We start from the raw sequence: 7,396 nt of genomic DNA, 5'->3' as shown, positions 1-7,396 counted from the left end.
AACTTAAGGTGCCGTTCTAGTTTGAGGTGATGTTTTAGTTTCTAGCACTGGGTTAGTTTTAGCCGCCGTACAAGTTTGAGACACTTATCTAGTTTTAGTTGCTGCTACTGTGTCAGTTTGAGGCGGTATTAGTTTGATTTACTGCATTACTTTCAGGTCGTTCCAGGTATTTAGCTTGAGGTGATCAATTATGTTGAGGTGCTGAATTTGTTTGTGGTGCTGCATTAGTTTGAGGTGTTGTATTGGTTTGAGGTGCTGTATTATTCTGATGTGTTGTATTAGTTTGAGGGGCTGTATTAGTTTGAGGTGCTGTATTAGCTTGAGGTGCTGTATTAGTTTGAGGTGCTATATTAGTTCGAGGTGCTGTATTAGTTTGAGGTGCTGTATTAGTTCGAGGTGCTGTATTAGTTTGTGCTGCTGTAATAGTTTGTGGTACTGTATTAGTTTGAGGTGCTGTAATAGTTTGTGGTACTGTATTAGTTTGAGGTGCTGTATTAGTTTGAGGTGCTGTATTAGTTTGAGGTGCTGTATTAGTTTGTGGTGCTGTATTAGTTTGAGGTGCTGTATTAGTTTGTGGTGCTGTAATAGTTTGTGGTACTGTATTAGTTTGAGGTGCTGTAATAGTTTGTGATACTGTATTAGTTTGAGGTGCTGTATTAGTTTGAGGTGCTGTATTAGTTTGTGGTGCTGTAATAGTTTGTGGTACTGTATTAGTTTGAGGTGCTGTAATAGTTTGTGGTACTGTATTAGTTTGAGGTGCTGTAATAGTTTGTGGTGCTATATTAGTTTGAGGTGCTGTATTAGTTTGAGGTGCTGTATTAGTTTGAGGTGTTGTATTAGTTTCTGGTACTGTATTAGTTTGAGGTGCTGTATTAGTTTGAGGTGTTAGATTTTTTCGAGCTATTGTATTAATTTCATATAATGTATCATTTTGAGAATTTTTATTAGGTTGAGGTGAAGCATTAGTTTTAACATCTGTAATAGTTTGAGGGGCTGTATTCGTTTGAGGTGCTGAATTAGTTTTAGGCATTGTATTCGTTTCAGGTTCTGTATAAGGTTGATGTGCTGTATTAGTTTGAGAAGCTACATACATTTGCAATATGTTGTTGTTATCCTTAAGAAGCTATAGTTCCAATTAATGCCTGAACATCCCGTTGTGCGAATGGAGCCTGTTTGTCGGACAGGGCTACATCCAAGGAAGGAGTGTGGTTAGGAGATAAGGGAAGTGATACTCTGGTAACAAGGTCGGGTAATATAAAGAGAAAATGCTGGAAACACTCAGCAGGTCAGGCAGCATCTGTGGAGAGAGAAACAGAGTTAACATTTCCGGTCGATGACCTTCCATTAGAAGGTGGGCAGTTGTGTCACGTAGAAGAGGCGAGGAAAAGATGTAAAAGTGGCCTTTGGAACCGATACTTTAGAATCCGATAAAGGTTTGATCAACTTGTATCTCGAACTCGGAACTATAACGTATTTGAGTTCTCCGGTTAAAATTAGCGAGGGTTTGTCTAAATGCTGTTGTTAATTATAAGTGTAATTATTGCGGGATTAATAACTCTGACATTTAATGTTGCGAACCCTTTCACTGCACTGCGCGTTTTCCAGCTGTGCTCGGAGCGCCGTCCCCTTCAATCCATCGCTCACAGGGACTGTTCCATTCAGCGTTTCTATTCTCTGGCCCTTGGTGAAATTTCATAGATTGAAAGCGACGTGTCTCACCCCAAGCTCGTCACCGACTCGCTAACCGCTGCACAGCGACCACACTCTGCTCCCGTGAGATGGAAGCCCAGGTGCTGTTTCAAGCTCGAGTGCAGTTACAAGCAGAACTCATTCAAAGAAAGTCCAAGTCATTGAGGCGCCTGATTCTTTGCACCTTCCCAAAGTGTTGAGATTCATGTGGGGGTGATTTGGGCACGCCTTTCCCCACATTACAACACTTCAATGGTTATAAAGCGCTTTGGGACGTCCTGAGTTCGTGAAAAGCTCTGTATCAATGCCAGTGTTTTTTTTTGGCAAAAGTTCGAACAGCAAGTTCATAATTCGCGGGCAAAACAAAGGCTCGTCCGGGATTGGAACCCGGGACCTCTCGCAAGTTTCAACCAATAAACCCCGAAACGAGAATCATACCTCTAGACCAACGAGCCAACTGACAGATATTGTTGGAGATAAAAGCTAACCATTGTAAAACCATTTTTTCTGTGTAGTTGTTCTTGATGATCAGAGCACTTGAGACCGAGACAATGACTTTGCCCTTTGGACCTGTCTTCTGAAGCGCCGCCCGGTCCCAGGCCTACAGTTAATGAGCTGCGGTTCAGATATTGGATGGGAGAAAAATTGATAAAGAGGAGGTACTAGAAAGTCTGGCTGTAAACCTTTTGTTTATATTCTCTTCTGGACGCCGGTTAGCTGCCGCTCTCTTTTTCCCATAACATGCTGAAAACCAAGGAGCCGACTGGTTAAAAGTAGTGGAGATAAGAGGTAACTATTGTAAAAACCATTTTGTGTATGTGGCTATTCTTGATGAGCAGAGCACTTGAGACCGAGAGAGTGACTTTGCCTTTTCAACCTGTCTTCTGAAGCGCCGCCCGGGCCCACTCCTACAGTTAATGAGCTGTGGTTGAGATATTGGATGTGATAACAATTGTTAAAGAGGAGGTACCAGGAAAGCTGGCTGTATTTATGTCCATAAGTCACCAGGACCAGATCAAATGCATCCTAGGATGCTCAGGGAAGCACAGGTGGAAATTGGGAAGTTACTGGCCACAACCTTCCAATACTCATTGGATACGGGGGTGGTGCTCGACGTCTGGAGAATTGCAAATGTTACACCCTTGTTCAAAAAGGTGTGTAAGGTTCAACCCAGCAACTACAGGCCAGTCAGCTTAACGTCGGTAGTCAGGAAGCTTTTAGACAGGATAATCCTGGACAAAATGACCGGTCACTTGGACAAGTGTGGATGAATTAAGGAAAGTCTGCACGGATTTGTTAAAGGCAAATCGTCTTTTACCAAGTTGATTGAATTTTTTGATGAGGTGAAAGAAATGGTTGATGAGGGAAATGCGGTTGATGTGGTGAACATGGACTTCCAAAAGGCATTTGATAAAGTGCCGCATAACAGGATTGCCAGCAAAGTTGAAGCCCATGGAATAAAAGGGACAGTGGCAGCATGTATGTGAAATAGGCTAAGAGACAGGAAACAGAGTAGTGGTGAACGGTTATTCCTCTGACTGGAGGAAGATGTTCCCCAGGGGTCGGTACTAGGACCACGGCCCATCTTGACATATATTAATTATTTGGAGTTAGGTGTCCAGGGCACAATTTCAAAATTTGCTGATGATACAAAACTTGGAAGTATAGTGAGCAGTGAGGAGTGAAGTGATCGACTCCAAGTGGACATGGACAGGCTGGTGGAATGGGCGGACATGTGGCAGATGAAGTTAAATGCAGAAAACTGTGAAGTGATACATTTTGGTTGGAAGAATGAGGAGAGGCAATATAAATTAAAGGATACATTTCCAAAGTGGGTGCAGGGACAGAGAGAACTGGGGGTATATGTGCACAAATCATTGAAGGTGGCAAGACAGGTTGAGAAATCAGCTTAAAAAGCTTACGGAATCCGGGGCTTTTCAAATAGAGGCATAGAGCACAAAAGCAAGGAAGTTACGATGAACCTTTATAAAACACTTGTTCGGCCACAACTGCAGTATTCATGTTCCAGAAAATGTTATTCTGACAATAACCGGTCCTGTTAAATTGAACAAAAGTTGCACAAGATTCCTGGTGACATAAGCAATGAACATTTTAAACCAGACTCCTGAAATACAATGGGCCTGGAAATTGCGATCGGTGGCTCGCCACCGGCTAACGCCTCGGAATCGAAAAACAAATACGAATTACCTGGTGTCTCCGGAGCTTCGGACTCTTGCCGCCCTGGGCCTGCTTGCGTCCGCCTACATAAAGGCCCACGGATCCCAGGGGCGCACATGGTTCGCAAGCATCTCTGGGGTCACATGGCCCAGGCCAACCAATCAAAAAGGGGGAATCCTATGAGGCTAATGGGGATTCCATTTATGTATGGAATCCTCAAAACCACAATCGAAATCTCCAAATAAAAAACATTTCACACCACGGAAATAAAAATAAATGATCACTTGTTCAAACTTAATGAAATTAATTAAACATTTAAAATACAATTTTTAATTTTATGAAATATAAATTTGAACATTTTAAAGCGGGCCAGAATTTACCTAAACGAATTTAAAATGTATGTATGTTTATATCATTAAAAAAAATATTTTAACATTTATTTTCACCCGTGCACTGGCAAAAGAAGGTCTTACGCCTGCTATTAGGCTGGATAGCTCTTTCGACCAATGTGGACACTAAGAACCGAATGGCCTCCTTTTGTACCGTAAATTTCTATGATTCTATTACCTGGTGTAAGGGTTTCCTGGGCATTCGCTGGGCAGTAGTTAGCCCAACTCTGCACCAGCAAAAGTGATGTTGCAGCAGATGCGGTGGATCTGTCCAAGCGAAACTTGACAGATCACAAGTTCTGGGCTTTCGGGCGTGCGGAAACCTGGAACTTGCGGGGTGGTTCTGAAGGCGTACGAGAGCCTACGCTGTGCATTCGCTGTCGGAAGCACCGTAAAACCCGGGCCATGGTGTAAAATGAGATATGCATAACAATTCATCACATAGAAAGCACAATACACGTTATTGAAGCATCTTTAGCATTTAATTCATTCTGCAAATTAAGATTATCGGTTAATTAATGCTAATTAAAACATTTGTTCACATTAGATACATGTAAGTAATTTTAACAAGTTAGTTTAAATTAATTAGAGACTGTTACAAAAATTATTTCGCTGATCGGGAATCGAACCCGGGTCGCGGCGGTAAGAGCGCCGAATCCTAACCACTACACTACTAGGGAACACGGAAGTCGAATGCGATAATTGTACATAGAATGGGTCAATCCGTATTGGATACAAATTCATTTTTGATTGTTCACATCTAAAAGCATTTCATGACTCTGCGGCTTACAAATCGAGTTACATGTACCTGAAATATTTTCTCAATTATTGGGGTGCATTTATCTTCATTCGAAACCTCAGTAAAATGCTCCAACCTCGTCTGTTTCCCTCATACCGGCTGTGCAACATCCACAAATCAAATGTAATCTCACACGGCGCGCTGGCCTCTACCAGTTCTATATGTGTATATAGAGAATTAATGACGAAAGGTCATCGACCTAAAGATTACACATACATGTAAAATAATTATAAGCAGCAGAGCCATGAACTTCATTTACATGTAATACAAGTCAGAAACATACTTGTATTTCTATTTCTATAGCATTCTGGACACAACATCGAGTTCAACAATTTCAGGCCATAACCTCTGCTCCTATTTTCTCAGATGGCAGCTGTTGATGATTCTGCCATTCCCATTTACACCTCCTCTGGTCCCATCTCTCCTTCCTTTACTTGTCCCATTGACATCTCCTTTTGCCTCGCACCTTCATCCCTTTTGTCGTTTAATCTCTCCTGCCTTCCACCTTATCACTAATATTGCCTCTTGCTGTTTCCTCCTCTCCCCCATTTGCCTAAAATCTGTTTCATCTCTAACCTTTCCCAGTTCTGACGAAAGGTCATCGATCTGAAACGTTAACTCTGTTTCTCTCTCCACAGATGCTGCCTGACCTGCTGAGTATCTCCAGCATTTTCTGTTTTTATGTCAGATTCCCAGCCTCTGCAGTATTTCGCAATTGCATACTTTACTCCGAATAGACTCAAATGCATTGATAAATATTGTGACGGTGCAATGCAACGTTCCCTAGTGGGGAGGATTCAGCGTTCTCTTGGAGTTTATTCCAGGTCAGGGGAGTAACAGTTTTTACTTCGAGACCTGATTAAAATAAATTACATGACTTTCATGTGGAAAAAAGAATAATTGGTTTAAACATCATTTATTAATCCATAAAGTTATTTTGTAGAAATTCAATCATTTATTTAGCCCTCAGCATGCGATGAACCTTTATCCCTATCTCATTGTATTTTAGGAGCCTTGGTTTAAAATGTTGAGTGTTTATGACACGCACCCAGCCCCAGAATCGCCACTGTGAAAGTAGGAAATTGCTCGAAATACACAACAGGGCGGGCAGCTTGTGAAAAACAATTAAACTTTTGGCGTGTAGAATTTTCATAGAAATGGAACCAGCTTCGTGTGACAATATGAGCTGTGAGTGTGTGTACATGGGTGGCCTGTTTCTGTATCAAGCGAGTGTTTGTGTTCTGATGCGATCCTTTGCATGTCAATGAGTCATAGAGTCTAAGCGGCACAGAAGGAGGCCATTCGGCCCTTCCAGTCCGTGCCGGCTCTCTGTGGAGCAATCCAGTCAGTCCCATTCCCCACGCTCTATCCCCGTAGCGCTGCAAGTTTATTTCCCTCAAGTGCCTATCCAGTCTCCCTTTGTGTGTCAGTTGTACATTTAATTTCTTGACTTTTATCATATGCATCAGGTTATCAATATATAAATATCTGTGTTTGAAAGTGAGATTCTTCTAAATGGATTTTGGGTGTATCAGACATAAAGAGCCAGAACATGCTTTTTGAATGAGACAGATTCCCCCAAATAAATGAATCAATAACACAGATGCATGTAAATCTTGGATAAGTGCCTGAAGGAAATAAAATGTGCTGGGCTACGGGGAGAGGGCGGGGGAGTGGGACTAGCTGAAGGGCTCTTGCAGAGAGCGACACGGGCTGGACGGGCCGAATGGCCTCCCTCTGTGCTGTTACCATTCTCTGATTCTATGATGTAGATCTGTAAGTGATGAAAGGCGACTACAGTGTTTCACCACCACCTCGGAGATGGGCAATAAATGCTGGTCTTGCCAGCGAGACCTACATCCCAGGAACAAATATAAAAAATATATCTAATACTCATTGTTGTGAGTTAACAAATAAGATATTAATTGTCCAGACTGATATGAGCTGTAAAAGAACAGTGACCCCGACGTGATTTGAACACGCAGCCTTCTGATTTGGAGTCAGACGCGCTACCGTTGCGCCACGAGGTCTAGTCAGTTTTTGTTGTGTATTCAAGTTCATATATACAGAAGTATCATACCTGGTTCCTGGTGGTCGAATGACACTCACCCGCTTTCGATTCTCAATCAAAGAATTTATGTTGACACAAGATTTGGGAACAGTAAATTGCAGAAAGATAATTCAAGTCTGTGAGACGAGTAATAATTGCTTTAATCTTGGTTAATAAATCCATTACTTTCTGTTACAGATTTCGGTTACAGACGCTCTTTGCGTGACGTTTGTTCCGCGTTTAATTTTACAAACTGGGTGAGATCGCTGATCGCGGGGAGACAGTGGGAGC

At 42.1% G+C, this 7,396-nt stretch overlaps 1 non-coding gene across 1 annotated transcript; it reads right to left on the bottom strand.

The window, feature by feature from the left end:
* Positions 1-7,013: 7,013 nt before the first annotated feature.
* Positions 7,014-7,085, bottom strand: trnaw-cca (transfer RNA tryptophan (anticodon CCA)). Its single transcript has one exon. It is a non-coding gene; the product is annotated as a tRNA-Trp (tRNA).
* Between the last annotated feature and the right edge of the window lie 311 nt (positions 7,086-7,396).

Source organism: Somniosus microcephalus, unplaced genomic scaffold, assembly GCF_052327205.1.
Source record: "Somniosus microcephalus isolate GS21.2 unplaced genomic scaffold, FLI_Smic_1.0 unresolved_chr4, whole genome shotgun sequence".
Taxonomy (NCBI): domain Eukaryota; kingdom Metazoa; phylum Chordata; class Chondrichthyes; order Squaliformes; family Somniosidae; genus Somniosus; species Somniosus microcephalus.
Note: the sequence above shows the minus strand (reverse complement) of the source record. Positions and strands in the feature narration are given on the sequence as shown.